The sequence below is a fragment of the Aedes aegypti genome, chromosome 1 (assembly GCF_002204515.2).
Source record: "Aedes aegypti strain LVP_AGWG chromosome 1, AaegL5.0 Primary Assembly, whole genome shotgun sequence".
In the NCBI taxonomy this organism is placed as follows: Eukaryota; Metazoa; Arthropoda; class Insecta; order Diptera; family Culicidae; genus Aedes; species Aedes aegypti.
Window position 1 is genome coordinate 192,255,030 of NC_035107.1, and position 16,700 is coordinate 192,271,729.

At 38.2% G+C, this 16,700-nt stretch overlaps 1 protein-coding gene across 2 annotated transcripts in view; it reads left to right on the plus strand.

The window, feature by feature from the left end:
- The window catches only part of LOC5577698 (proteoglycan Cow), a 578,074-nt gene that overhangs the window by 80,323 nt on the left and 481,051 nt on the right, over positions 1 to 16,700 (plus strand). The gene's annotated exons all lie outside the window — the stretch shown is intronic.

Consider the following 16,700-nt stretch of genomic DNA (forward strand, 5'->3'; position numbering starts at 1 on the left):
TAGGAAGTTTTTGAATATTTTCGCGGAAGAGTTTTTAAAAGAATAGTTGAAATTATTCCGCAATAAACTTCCTTAGCCGAGTGGTTAGAGTCCGCGGCTACCAAGCAAAGCCATGCTGAAGCTGGCTGGGTTCGATTCCCGGTCAGTCCAGGATCTTTTCGTAATAAAAATTTCCTTGACTTCCCTGGGCATAGAGTATCATCGTACCTGGCACACGATATACGAATGCGAAAATGGCAACCTTCTCAAAGAAAGCTCTCAGTTAATAATTGTGGAAGTGCTCATATGAACACTAAGCTGAGAAGCAGGGTCTGTTGGGACGTAATGCCAAGAAGAAGAAGAATACTATAATTCTTTGAAGAAGTAATTAGGAAGTTTTTGAATATTTTCGCGGAAGAGTTTTTTTAAAGAACAGTTGAAATTATTTCGCAATAAACATTATACGAATGTTTTATTTTTTCTAGGTAGACATTTTCGGAGAAATTTCTAAGTTTTGCTTTCGAGAGAGTTTTGAAAGAACGGGAGGATCAATATCAAATTCATTTATAGAGAAATCTTAAGAAAGAATTGGAAAATTTTCTTTGAAAATAAAATGCAGTAGATCTGCCAAAGCCTTCTCTGGGAAATCGCTAAAAACATTTTCCCAATTGAATATTGGTCAGTTGCTTATTGAAATCTTGTGGAAAATTAGAGGGAACCTGGAAGAATCATTTAATTTTTTTTTTTACAGGAAGGTAATAATTTCAATACTCAAAGGAAGTTGAGTGTGATTTTTTAGACATTCTTTGGAAAATTGCCAAGAGGTTTTATTAGAGATTTGTGGAAGGAAGCTTAAGATAAACCTTAGTTAGAATCTCAAAGGTTAACAGATTTAACAGATTCCCAAATCAGAAGCCTAGAGAAACTTCTGGAAAAAATCTGTGGAACAATTACTTCTAACCTGGAAATGATTTTCTGTGTAAATCCCAGGAAGAACTAAGCAAAAACTGGTAAAGAAGTTCATGAAGAAAACACTGAAAAAATACAGAAATAACTCATAAAAAAATCCCCGTGGGAATTCTCAGAAGAATCTCTTAAAACCACATGGCAGAATACTTGAGAAGTTCGTAGAAGAATATCAAGGGATGTTCCTCGTAAAGTCTGGGGAAATATTCTTGAAGAAGTTTTTAGACCAAGAATTTCCGTACTGAAAATTTAAATTCACAATTGTCACTGATGTGCCGCGGTATGAGACAAAATAACAAACAAATGAAATCAATACAAATCTATGCAACCTAAACTTCGTAGTTTGTAACAATTGTGATTGTGACGATCGATATTACTTCTGTAAAACAAGAATTTGCCATCCCCCCCTCTTGGTCCCCTCCAGACAAAAATCCTAACTACTCCAATGCATGTACTTCCTATGTTTTTTGGACGCTGGACATTCGGGGCTTTTGTTCTATACTGCTGGGCGGATTAAAATTTGAAGAGAATGGCGCTGCATAATTTTATATTGGTTGAAAAATTTAGAAATATGTTAATTTCTATGATGGTCATACTTTATAATTTTAAAACTCTCCTTCAGGTCACATGTGCCACCTTCAAATCTTAATATTTTGGGCTCGAGCTTATTTTTATGAGACAAAATAAAATTAAATTTTGATTGAAGTATAATGTTTGTTTTCATGAACTAAGTTCATGATTCAGGGATCCTGCTTCACCATTTCATGACTCAACTTATCACTTTTCATCATCAGAACGGGAATCATAAATGACAGGCCTATCTTAATTCATATATGATGCTTATGTTTTCAAGAACTGTATTCATGATTGCAGATCCTGCTTTTCATATCAAAAATAAGAAAAGCCACTTTTTATATCAAAAATAAGAATCATAAATGACAGGATACTAAATCTATGAATGATGGTAGTCATGATCTTCTAGCATGGTTGCAGCATACATACTTCATGAATTCATTATTTGAATTGACACTTTTCTTCGCTATAAAATTTAAAACGTAACGTACAGCTGGCGTTACTGTAAAATGAATTATGATTTCATGAGATTTGGTCATGATGCATTTTCAGAATATAAAAATATACTTTTCTGTTGTAACCATTACTCTTTTTACTTGTTTGGAGAGCCGATTTTTTTCCTGTGTAGTTTTCTTAAGGTGAAGGTTCATTGAGCACGTAAACATAATTTTGCCACCCGCTAAAGCACCCTCTCGAGCCACCCAACAAGGCAGAGCACAATGTTATGTGCGTTGGCCAAAAATAAATCATCATGTTTCTTGTATACCTCCACCAACAAAATTATGTAGGTAATGTTACTTGCACACGTTTCATACAAAGGTATTATTGTCGATATGAATTCATCAACAGCTTCATAAAAACTCAATATCACAATTTATTTCATTTGGTAGTGAAAACATGTTTTTTGACCAAAATTATAAGCATTTTTCACACCATGCGTGTGTTGTTTACCATTTTTGGCAGTTTTCTCCTCTCTTCTCTCGCTTCTCACGGACGGAGAAAGTTGCCATCAGTATGCATTTGAATTCTACAGTCAATTGTACTGTATAATATCTTATATTCATTTTTGCTGTTCAATTGCGTCGTACATTGCTTTTCTCACGCATAAAAATGTGTTGCAACACTTGTGACATTGTACACCTTCTGAGTATTATGAAATTGTAAAATACGTGGTTGTAGCAAGTGTATGAATATCCAAACCATTCTAATTGCAAACATAAAAACTGGCATCACTTCCAATCAGTGAGAGCGGCGCATTCGAATCATAAACAATGTTGGCTCAGTGAATTTGCGTTCCGGTGCTGTTTTCGAGCACAAATTGATTAATATAAGTGATTTATTGCTCCCAGGAGCATCATGCGTGAATAATCAAAGTGTTTCAAGTATCGCATTAGATTTTTGAATTGCTACGGTGAGTAGAAATACGATTAAAAGTGAGTTTTAGAACGGGCACCGAAAAGCCAGCAAACAATATCTCGGTGCGTGAAGAAGAAGTGATTCGGAAGTGCGTGGTATTTTACAACACAAATCACAGCAATAACTACGTATTTGCATTCAAAAACTGGTGATTTGTGAAAAACATATTATGGAATGCTTTCAGTTAAGAAACCACCGCTCTACAATAAGGTTAGTAACTTCAAATAATCATTTTTTGTGATCGCTCTCCAAAACACTGTGAGAACTATGGGAGGAGGTAGCGGAAAGCAAAGGGGGAAGTAAGGTGCCATATTAGAGACCATTTTGGTACTCATGGGGATATGTCCTTAATATCTCCATAAAAAGTTTTTACCATTTTTTACAAAATGGGAGGTTTGTAATAACTAAAACATTTGTGTTTTCAAATATGTAATTTCAAATTAAGTAAAATTCATGTTATTTCTGAGCTGCGGTGAAAATTTTAGGTCGGACCACTAAAAGCCGAGATCCAGACCTCTAAACTCGACTATTTTGTATGAAAAGGGCCAAATCGTATTCCATTTTGTTCAGTTCTTCTTCTTTTTCTTGGCATTAACTTTCTCACTGGGACAGAGACGGCTACTCAGCTTTGTGTTCTTATGAGCACTTCCACAGTGATTAGCTGAGAGCTTTCTTTGCCTAAGTTGCAATTTTCGCATTCGTGTGCCAGGTACGATGATACTCTATGCCCATGGAAGTCAAGGAAATTTCCATTACTAGAAGATCCTGGACCGACCGGGAATCGAACCCAGAAAGCTTCAGCATGGCTTTGCTTAGTAGCCGCGGACTCTTACCACTTGAAGGCTGATCAGTACTGTATTTAAAAAATTGGAAATACTAGTATTTTTTTAATTATTTTTCAAATTGTTAAATGTTGCTACTGACTGACTAGATGTCAACAATTTTTGATGTTCTCGTAAATATTTGAAGAAATCTGAGAAAGATCCATAAGTTTAGGATTACTTTTTTCTTCTTTGTTATTATTTTTTTTTTAATGTGCCTAATCGCATACGAAAAACTAAAAAATTTTAACATCTACATTCAAATAATGTGGCAGCCCTTCTATAAAAGTATTAACGCATTTCATGGTGAAGATGATTCGAAGCCAAACCTCAAATTTTAAAGAGCACAAATCTGGAGATTCGAACCCCTGTTTGAGCTTAAAACCACAAGAATGATTGGTTCTCCAGATTTGTGATTTTGAAGGTTTGAGGTTTGGCTTCGATTCATCTTCACTTTAAGCAAAAGAAATTAAAAAAATGAATAGGTAAAAGGTAGAAGTTAAACTCGTTAAGAGTTATTCTGGGTAAGTCAAACATTCTTTGCATATTTAGTAAGAGGAATACAGTTATCTGAGTTATTTGAATGCCAAAATTTTGTTTCTTGTAAAAATCAAAAAATCTCTGCAGTATATAATGAACATTTCATTCATTTCATTTTTTGTTTTGCAGATATCTCAGCCAATCTAAAGATAGTTTTTGAGGGGTGCACGACGTTAGGCATAAGGACTTTAGGCATAAGTACGATAGGCATAATGGATGTTTGGCATAATGGACATTAGGCATAATGGACGATAGGCATAATTTCTAAAATGAAAATTATATAGTTTGTGTAAAAAATGAGCGACTTTTTTGGCAATTGTGGAGGGTAATAACTGTGGAAGTGCTCCTAGAACACTAGGCTAAGAACTTGGGTGGGGCATAATGCCAAAAATGAAAATGATGCTGTAACTGCTGCTCATCTTTTGAGTTTGGTTGTACACATATTGTTGGCAAATTTTTCATCAGGGATTATCCCTTCTTAAAATTGAAGGCTGTTCTCTATAAATATACTGACGACAAAGTTATTGGAGTTTGGTTGCTAATATTTTAACCATCATTTTTTCTTCTTTTATGATTAATCTGTTCTTTCGAGACATACTAATTTAGTAATTAATGTCATTATTACTCTTAATACTTCCATTATACATTTTCCCTTCTTTGAAACATAGGCTATTCTTTATACTAATACGGTAAATTTAATGGCTGGAAGAAATAATATGCTGTTTTGCGGATTCTTGCTATTCTAATAGTTATTTTAATTGTTGATGTAAATATTTCCATCAAATAGTGAACGCCATGCTAAATGCTCAATACTATGCTATGTTAAATTTGAGCTTGACTTTGAAATCAAATGTTACTTTTCAAACTCGACGAATTTCAAATATTTTCAAGCTTTCGGCAATGCTTACATATGTGGCTGTTAAAAATTTGTTGAAAATCATCGAAAATTGTTGACAGAAGAGGCAAAGGAACTGTTTTCACTACATTTAATTGATGAGCAGACTCGGAGTAGGAATGTAACGCTTTTCTTTGCGTCACACTACCAGAATATTATTGTTGAATATAGTGTCAGCTATCAGAACATAAATTTTGCACTTGACTCTAGATTATTGTCTTCAAGCTAATTATTTGCATTCCAAGTATTGATAATTATATGGAAGATTTTCCTTCTTTAAAAATAACGTAATTATGTATGAGATATACCGTTTTTTCTCAAATTCCGAACAGACTCATATTCCGAACACTCGGTTTTGTATGGAGATTTGGTTGAAATGTTTCGATGAAATATTTCGCCAAGTGACAAAGAAATGGTAGTCAATTGCAATTCAATTTTAACGTCTCCAATATATTTTATTCCTCGGGAGTAGTGATGATTTTCTAGTTTGAGACCAGTAGAACAAGCTCAGATGAATTTATATGCGAAGTTATTCATTTGAATATGATTTGTTCGTGCTGTTCGGAATTTGAATCAAAGTGTTCGGAATATGGGACAGAATGAAGACAACGTTCGGCATTTGAATCAAAATGTTGTTCCATACTTTTACGTAAAAACAATACTAAAACTAACTAAATCAACATTATTATCGGTACACCCAATAGCTAACAGTTTGACTTTGTGAAGAAATTAAAATTTACACGAATATCAGCCAATTTATGCCCATCAGATGCATTTGAAGTCACTGTTGACCTAAAGTGTTCGGAATATGAGTCAAAACGGTACAGTCATCTCTCCCTTACTCGATATTATTTATTTATTTATACTTCATCTTCGACTAAGTCGTACAGATTGCTAGTAGTATGATATAATTCTTAACTAAAATACATAACATATCAGCAAAGTTACATATAAAGAGATGTAAATTTAAAAGAACGGTTTAGATAAATCAAAATAGGATTATGTTGTTCGATTTGGTCGCCATACAACGTTTGCGTGTTCATGAAACTCACGGCATCTTACTCCGTTTGGCCAACTAGATCTCCTCAGTGCAGCATCACGGAATCGTGCATCGACGGAAACTTTGAAAGATACATAGTTCAGTGTTGAGACGTTCATCCACGAAGCTACCAAACATTTTACATGCAACACATTTTCCGCTCCAATGGACTCACATACCATCATCTTCAGTTCATTTTCGGTCACGTCGGTTGCAATGTTCGATACGTACAGATCTATTGAATCGTTCATAATATTGGCAGCCAGGTCGTTTTCATGCATCAAACTTGAAGTAACAGGAGTAGAATGTTTAGCGATGTAGTTATGATGTCGTTGACTAGATGAAGCGGATGTATCAATTACAGTCTCGCAGTTCTTTTCAGTTTGGGACATTATTTTACTAATTCGCTCCACCTCGGATTTCAAAGAGTTGAGCTCATTTCTCGTCGCATATTCGACATTTTCCTCATCCTTTACCGAAGTTCGGAATCGACCGGTTTCGATGAAGTTCCTGCAGGAGTCACACATCCAAAAAATGTTGCGATGTAAGCACGCACAACCTTCGTCGTACGTTAGACCCACACACTTAGCATGAAAACAGTGCCGACTTTCACATAACATGTCACAAGAAACAACTATATCTTCTGGACGGATTTCGGCTTTGCATGCATTGCAGCTATCCATTACGTCACCAACTGTTATCGACGAGAAGTATACGTATTGATGGCGTCGTGTAGCAATCGGGAATAACAACTGTGTTGGATGCAAGTAGAGTCGAAACGATGGTGATGAATATAATTTCGTTCCCGCAATGAAATAAATCGGCAATAAATGCACGTTCGTAGACTCAGGAAGATGTTTTCTTGTGCAGTGAAATTAGCGTTTCCGAATGCAATACACTACATAACATTAAACAAATAATATACACAAAATAAACGTATTTTCAGACAAAACACTCCGACTGTGGTAAGCAAGGCAAACAGCTCAAGCGACGAAGACTGACTACACTGATATTGAAGGGACCATCGAGTTAGGGAGGTATCGAGTTACAGAACACAAATCCAGTGCAACTGCGATCCAAGGGACCATCGAGTTAGCCATGAAAACCAACTTTTACTATGGTTCTTTAACTCGATATCGAGATATGGAATATCGAGTAAAGGAGAGTTTACTGTACTACAAAAAATGTCATATACTCACCAAACTAAACATCTCTAGAAATAAATAATACTTGCACATCGCAAATATAAATGAATGCCTACAAATGGATTGAGCTGGACTTAAGAATGATAACAATGACCATGACAACAATCTTCTATTTCTATAACATCCATCAACGTAATGGAATTTGTAAATGGACCCGAACAATTATCGATATGAGAAGAGTTTTGAATGATACACACGCAAGTTATTTTATGCCAAATGTCTTTATGCCTAACGTCCATTATGCCTAACGTCCTTATGCCTAATAGACTATACTCGTTTTTGAGCTACTGAACAACTCTTCCGAAGACGTCATCTTTCTAACTGGTCGTACTTCGGAAATATTTGAAAAAAAAATCGCATGCCCACTGGCGTCACCTAGTGGCAAAATATAGAATCCCATGCCAAAGTGAGCCATGGAAGTGCTCAAGTAAGTCACACACTATTCGGCAAAAAACGTAGGGAACGTGCCTTTGGAGCCGGCCTTTTGATGGTTACACTGTTTTGCTCAGTAATTGACAAACTAGAAGTTGCTCGAAAATTAAGTTAAACTTTTTTTGTATCCCTCAATTATTCCAAACATTTATCCAATTTGAGTAATCCAATTTTATAGCTCCGGTATTTGTACTATTTTATTACAAATGAACTCTAAATCGCGATGCTTTTTACTGTTTATTTTTTTTTTCGATATTTTTGCACCTTTTTTAAATTCATTTTCATCCACGATGACGGTAATATAATTGTAATTGGACCACGTTCCTCTAATGGATTGAAATAAATTTCAAAACATTTCAGATTGAAATGCAAATTTAGCTCTCAAACATAGTGTTGTATATAGTAGTTATCGTTGGAGCCGCAGTTATTGACCTATTTGAAATCTAAATTCAAATTCAAACAAATCGCTGGTTAGGTATATGTTAGGTATTTAGGTGTCCTATGTAAAGCTGCAATCCCTGTAAAACATAGTGGCATCATTTTAAAATCATTCCTATCTAAACCACCTCACCAAATCCTGAACCAGCAGACAAGAAAGCTACGATGAGATTTCACTTCTCGTGCTCCAATCGACTATTGGCTATTCGTTTGCCTAGTGGTCCCCTTTTCGAGGGCTCCTAAGTAGCAGAAAAAATCCACATCGAACCAGAAGACCGAGAGCCAGTGGCAGACAGGTTTTCGGTGAATGGATATTTATTGAAAGATTACGTGTGCCATTTTCAAAATGAAATTCATTTGCATATTAGAACGGACCAAAGCCCCAGACAAAGTGACCTGCACGACGAAACGTTCCTCCGCATCTCTTGGCCTGAATGGTTCCAAAGTCAGGAATGATGGCGATACGATGAGAACGATGCCGGTCATGGTCGAACTTGTTTGTATCGGACTTGGTCGCTGGGAATGTTGTTCGGAACTTTGGCCAGAAGAACATGCCATTAAACGGAGGGAGAGAATTTGTCTATGTGCTGAAGGAAGGGCGTCCATCGGCATTTAGTTAGAGCGGCAATCTGTTAAAGGAGTTTGAAAATTCTGGTCATGTATAATAGTGGAAACTGTTTGATAGTTCCAAAGTAACCAGAGCAAATGAGTTATTTGAAACCAGTCGATGTTTTATCATTGTCAAGATCCAATTAATAACCCATAAGTTATTTTTATTTTCATAAATGGGCCATGACGAATTTAGATCCATGCTGGAGATATCCCGGGTTGAACTGGGGTCACGGCAGTGCCAAATATGAGAAATTGATTAGTTTTTTTTATTTAATACAATAACAACACTTTTACTGCATAACAAAACGCCGCATTTCTTGAGAAATTGGAGAGATATTAGTACCAGCAATGAGCTTGTAACTTTACCTTTTACATACATAATAGTGCGCTTTCTCCGATCAATCCACTGATTCAAGCTTAATGCGCGAGTTCTCTAATTTTAGGCCTGCAGGGATGGCTATAGAAATATAATCAGTCTTCAGTTCTTCTAATAGTCTAAATCATCTTCTTGGCATTACGTCCCCACTGGGAAAATGGCCCATCACTGAACTACTTCTGCACATTGATCAATTTTGCTTCATAATGTCTACACAGTTAAAAATAATGAAGTTTACACGTCATGTAAACTTCATTTATGCGATGTAAACATGACGTCATGTAAATTTAAGTCTGAAATCATGTAAAAATGTGTTACATGTCATGTAATCACACAGAATCCTGCTGAATTACATGACATATAATTGAAGTTTACATGACATATCATGTAAATATCCATTATATTCCACGCTCCAATTATGTGCATTATATGTCTCAGAAATTTACACGTTTCGTTCGAACTGAGTAGTTGTTGCCGACATATTCATCAGACATCTATACATGATTTTTCTACACATCTATCGTTTGACTGTAGTGGATACGCTGTCCGTCGTTGGATTCTGCTGACCTATGGCAGCCGGGTTGCCGGTAGAGCGGTCGTTGCAACATTCCCCTCCCCGTGAGGAGCGGTAGGTTCCTCCACTTCACGTTCAGCAACATCCAGCACCGTCAGTTTGGATACCGGCCGTTCACCTGAAGTTTGCACTAACGCTTGGCGAACCTTTCCGTATCTACCTGCAGTAATGCCTAAGACACGCCCTCGTATCCAGCCGTTTCTTCTAGTGTCGTCGATCACGGTGACCAAATCTCCGGTTCGCATCGGCTTGGTATCCTGCAGCCACTTTACTCGTCTCGTCATGGTTGGAAGGTACTCTAGGATCCAACACTTCCAGAAGTGATCAATCCTTCGTCGAATCAGGTCCAGAGAAGGTTAAACTGCTGCCTCTGAATCTTTGAGCTTCACCGCAGGTTGCTTCACTCCTGTTGAGTTTCCAAGGATGATGTGATAGAGCGTAAGTGCCTCTTGTTCCGCTGAATCCAGCGGTAGATACGTTAGCGCGCTTCCGCTTCTACTATCATGGTTTGTAAGTCCTTCATCTCCCAGTCTGTCGACCTGCGGCATACTGGTTAACGCTTCTTGACAGAACGTACCATGCGCTCCCATGGTTGTGCAGAGGGCTGTATTCTCTCATATGAGGAGCAGAGGGCTGTATGAACAACCATTTCGTCTTTGTATTCATGAAAGTCGTCGCCGCTTCCTCTTCCAGCCGCATTATTTGTTCCCGCAAAACAGATCTGCTCCGAGGAATGTGCTAACGATGACGCATTTCATTGACTATCGTTTCAAAATGGGTGTATAACACTCTCCTCTGGTAATCGTGTCAAGGATAAGATGAGTAACGTAGTGTCTCCTTGGCAAGATTACTGTAAATTTGACGTCAGTAGGCATCCCGTTCGACGCGAAAATGCGGCCATCAACTCCAAAAATTTCATCGTCGTCCATCGTGGGAGTTAGATTCCACAGCACACTTCACTTCTCCAGATCAATTTATTTTCCGTTCGACAGCTTCTTATTTTTTGACGACTACCTCGTCGCTATAAGCATCTGACTGAACCAGTTTACAGATCAACACTTCTGCTGCGTGTACTTCATCCTGCCGTAAAGCTGAGGTACGGTATTTTTCACAGGTTCTAGTGCGTTTCAGTCTGCCGATGAACTGAATTACGTAGGCTGTTGTCCTCAAAAGTCGATTCCATTTGGGGAACAGTTCAAAGGTGAACGGATTGTGCCGAACTGGTACATCCTGGTGCTCGAAGCTCCTCATTGGTAGTTGCAATGCTCTTTTCCTGCTCGGGTCACATCATTTCTGGCTGTTGATGGAATGGTAGACCTCTAAACCACCGGCTTGACGCCTCAAGACAAAGCTTCTTACCCACTTAGTGGCATCATCGGCAACGTTGAGTTTGCTCGTGGCGTATCTACATAGTTTGACACTGGTCGTCGATAGAATACTTCCGATGCGGCAGGCTAAGAATAGTCGGTATCGTCGATGCTCTGTCCGTATCCAAGCCAACGTTACTTGCGAGTCCGACCAGTAGACGCAGCGTTTGATCTAAACGGTGTGACTCTGCTTCAAACGTGAGAGTAAACGTACTCCCAGTACCGCCGTCATCAACTCCAAATGAGGAATTGTCACGTATTTAGAAGGAGCAACCTTCGTTTTTGCCGAAACTAAAGCGCATAATGCTGTTTCGTCCGACCTGATGACACGGAAATACACCAGCGTACGCCATCTCACTCGCATCGACGAAAATGTGGACATCCAACGAATTGAACAAAGTAGCACTTGCTCCGTTGAAGTAGCACCGTGCTACGCGATCTTCGTTGACGTCCTTCAGCTACTCAATCCACTTCACGCACCGCTCGTTGATCTGGTCGTCTATGCATTTGTCCCACATGATCGCACTTCTTCAGATATTCATTCATTTATTTGGCTTTACATCAATTATCTTGATAAAACCTCGCCAACAATATTTCGCCAATTCACTCGGTTCACGGCTGGCTTCCCTCCTTCCTCGACAGTGACCCACGCTCTTCAGGTCCTGGTGCACTTGGTAAATCCACCTAGCTCGTTGCGCCCTACGCTTTCTTGTTCCGACCGGATTCGTAGCGAACACCATCTTTACAGGGTTGTTGTCCGGCATTCTTGCAACATGCCCTGCCCAGCGTATCCTTCCAGCTTTAGCTACCTTCACGATACTGGGTTCGCCGTAGAGTTGAGCGAGCTCGTGGTTCATCCTTCGCCGCCACACGCCGTTCTCCTGCACGCCGCCGATGATCGTCCTTAGTACTCGGCGTTCGAAAACCCCAAGAGCTTGCAAGTCCTCCTGGAGCATAATCCACGCCTCATGCCCATAGCTGACTACCGGTCTTATGAGCGTTTTGTACATCGTACATTTGGTGCGGGGGTGAATCTTTCTTGACGGCAGTTTCCTCTGGAGCTCATAGTAGGCACGACTTCCGCTGATGATGCGCCTTCGTATTTCCCGACTAACATTGTTGTCAGCCGTCAACAAGGATCCGAGGTAGATGAACTCGTCCACCACCTCGAAGGTATCCCCGTCTATCGTAACACTGCTTCCTAGGCGGACTCTGTCACGCTCAATTCCGCCAACCACATTTACTTTATTTTCGATGCATTTACCATTAGCTTGACTCTTGTTGCTTCGCGTTTAAGGCGGGTGAACAAATCTGCCACCGTTTCAAATTTTCTCCCTATAATATCCATGTCGTCCGCGAAGCAAACAAATTGTACGGATCTCGTGACAATCGTGCCTCGACTGTTAAGTCTAGTTAAGTTAAGTCTCTCCGCATGACACCTTCAACCACCCGAGATCTTCACGTAGTTTTGCACACCGTCCATCGTTGCTATAATCAATCTCGTGAGCTTCCCGGGAAAGCTGTTCTCGTCCATGACCTTCCATAGCTCTACACGGTTAATACTGTCGTATGCCTCCATGAAATCTATGACAAAATGGTGCATTTTAAGCTATTGTTATGATATTCCCAGCATTTTGGGAAAGCCTTCTGTTATTATTTTTTTTCTATCTGGGAAACAATTCGCACCCTGTTAAAATTAACTGAAGTCGGTTAAAATCGAATAAAAATTGTTGAAATGGCAGCTTATTTGAAAATGCTTTGTCGAGAGTCTGCGACGTAAAGGTTAATTTCGATCAATACAGCACTTACTGACAAAACAAAAACTCAAAGTCAGCTATGACACTCTATCGATGTATTCCAGAGAGGGACTACTGCAGCTCTTCTTGCAGATTGACCGAATTGGCACTATCTGCTCATTACGTCCCATAAATCACCAAAATGACATCCTCGCCGGCGGCTATTAACTGCATAACGAGCTAACGAGCGACAAAATTCAAAAAGTTGAAATGGTGCCCCGTGTAGAGCACTCATGTGAGATTTCGATTCATAATGCGAAAGGGAATTTGTTCAATCGAAATGGATGATGATACGGGAGATGTGCACCAGCACCATCAGCGCCGTCATATTGCCGTGCGTTATGGTCCATGTGGAAACTTCAAGTCCCTTTTTTCGCCGAATCGATTTGCGAAGTATCCTGAAATGGTACGGTCGAATGACTTTTGCCAATATTCAATCCACCACTGGGTACACCTATTATGAACTTGGTAGGGTAGGGTGTGGATTATTTTTCGAAAGTTCTCCAAACCAAATGTTTGTGAGCTCTTCTGAATTCAAATTTCATTATAAGAAGACGCAAGTGACTGAAGGGTGAATTTTCATGTTGTTAAATATAATCTCAGTGAAGTTAACAAAACTTTGTTTTTTTAACCAATTTGCTTTAAAATAAATTTTATGAAATGTTTGATAATATCAAACTTATCTTAAACTATAACTAGTAGTAGTTAAAGGTACCGTGAATTCGGGTGAAATTGATCAGTAGGGTGAAATTGATCACTGTGTCACACGATTTTATTTCCCTCTAATAGAGCACAGAAATCAATGCAACCTATGTAAATGAACGTTGTTTGTCTTAACTATTGTCGAATTGCATGTTGTGAAGCTTTTTGTGGTTAGGAATATTTATTTCTGTGAAAATAATTGAAAATTCCATAATCGTGTGCTGTGTGGTATTGGCAGACATCAATAAACTTATAGTTTTAAACAAGGACTTGGACATGGTGTCAACCTGAAAGTTTGTGAGGATGCTGGAAATATATCCCCAAAATGAATTTTATCATCAAAGTTCGTACCAATTTGTTCATTTTCTTGTAATAATTAATTTTTTTATTGATATCAGAAGATTCCTTCAGAAATTGCCTACATTTAGGCGTTTTCTGAGGTATTGTTGAAAATTATTTGTTTATTATTTCCATAAATTATGCATTGTTACGAATTTGGCAAGCATATTTGGATTCAGGAGGCTCAAATTAAATAAGTAAAGTTGTTTTCAAAACTAACAATAATGGTTTTGACAGTTGATCAATTTCACCCCGAAATGGAATTCCTTGATTTTTTATTTAAGAGACGATTTTCAGCACTAACATCACAACTGTATGAACATTTGAGTATATAAATCAATGAGGCTCACTGTCGTACTTGTTTTCCTGCATTAAGTTGTTTGGAATTGGCAACATCATAGAAAACAGACATGGAAAACAGTGAAAAGTGATCAATTTCACCCGAAATTACGGTAATTTTCTTCAAATGTTTCCTCGTTTTTTAAAGTTGCCTGCATGAATTCTCAACCGATTCCATATTTTCTCACATGGTTTTGAAGTCAATCTGGTTGTTGTCATAGAGTGAGAATGAAACATAAAGTTTGAATATCGATTTGACTACGCGCAGCTATGTAGCAAAACCAAGCTAGGGGTCGTGGATCCAATCCCATCGGTCGAGAACATTTTCTCGATTTTTCAGAGTAGAATGTATTCGTGCTTGCCACATGATATACGAATACAGGTATGGTCATGATGGGAGAGTTCAATTTTTTAGTAAAATAAGGAATAAGATGCAGAAAACATGTAATGTTCTACAAGGTTTTCACAAATTCAATTTTGAGGATAATGGTGCTGAGAGATTCCGTTGGAAAATAACAAGTTTTTGCTAACTTCACTAAAGGGCATATGAAAAATTTTAAAATCCACATTCAAATTGCTTGAGCCGCCTCCAAATCTCATCTGAGGCTTCTTTATTTATATGATTTGGATTCAGAAGAGCACTCCGAATTTTGGATTTCAAGAACTTTCGAAAAATATAATCCGCACCCTAGTAGGTACACTGTGGTTAGGAAAGGTTGGCGTTTGGTTGCGATGTGGAATCTGTACCTTATCCAGTCAATGCACTTTCAACGGAATTGTATGAGCATTCCACGAGTGCACCGCTGAAATAACCCGTTTGGATGAGTTACAGAAGAGTGGACGTAGTGTACGGTTTGTTGCAATGCTCAATTGACCGGACACCATTGCCCGGCGCCTACACATATGGATAATCCCGAATCAATTGTGGGAACACTGACATTTGCAGTAATTGTGCAGAAAACTAAAATGCGCACAGTGCAAATTTGATTTCTAAATCCGGCATCTGCGTAGTTGGTAATAATAAGTTTCTGCACAAATCCCAATCAGATAGGGGCTACTGTTAATTCTGATGATATGTGGGTTGTTCATCATGGGTGGTAATTATGAGGCGTTGCGGAAAATGAATTGCAGGAATTCATGGTTGAGTGTTTATTGAATTGCCGTTATTATTTCCTAGAAGCAGTGTTTGCGCGAAAATTCACACTTGATCTGTTTTGAGGCTCTTTATTTGCATACCTAGTTGAAAGTTCACTGCCGGTAACACATTTAAATGGGGCGTTGTGTTCAGGACTCTGGAGGAACAAAACAGAAACGATTTATCGTGTTCAATCGATGATAAGAGTATAATTTGGAAGGATTGTCTCAATTCAATTATTTAGGTATCATTGTCACCTTTCATCCGACTGGATTGGTTAGTTCTATTGCATTTATAGTTATGTAAATACTCAATTTTTATCCATTCCTTCTTTGATACTCCGAGCTCGGACACTAGACTTCATAATACATCATCCTCATTCTTTCCGACGTTTCGTCCCAACTGGAAATGGGCCTCAGAAGCTTTGTGTTCTTATGAGCACTTCCACAGTTTTTTTTTTTTGATTTCTTTATTAGTTTCATTCCAAACATTACATTCATTTATTATATCTAGGTGTTCTGTGTTATTAGACAACACTATCATCCTAATTTTGTAAAACAAATTTAAGATTTTATTAACATTTTGTTAACAACATATTACATTTCATTTGCCGTACCAGTTCAGATTTTTTACAGGTGAGTTGATTTCACCTGCTAATAAGAGAAACTTCCACAGTTATTAACTGAGACTTTGCTCTGGCGATTGACCATAATTCTCAGTATGGCTGAATAGCTAGTTACGTAATCCATAAAATACCATTTTCGCAACCGCAACACGTCTTCTCAGAAGTATTCCGAGGTGAACAAACTCATCAACAACTTTAAACACGTCCTCATCAAAACTAACTCAGCATCAATACCACAAGGCCTTCCTCTATCTCTACTTGTAATCATGTGCATCGTTTCGATGGAATTAAGATGAAGATTATTTAAAGCTAAACCTGAAATTTCCAAGAGCACAAATCTGGAGATCCGAACAACAGTTTAAGCTGAAAACTTAATCGATTGGTCACCATCAGCGAGTGACCAATCAATCAAATTTTCAGCTTAAACGGATATCCGGATCTCCACATTTGTGCTTTTGAAAATTTGAGGTTTTACTTCGATTTATCATCACCTTAAAGGTCAGAGATTTGCTAGCTGTCTCCCTCTTAAGC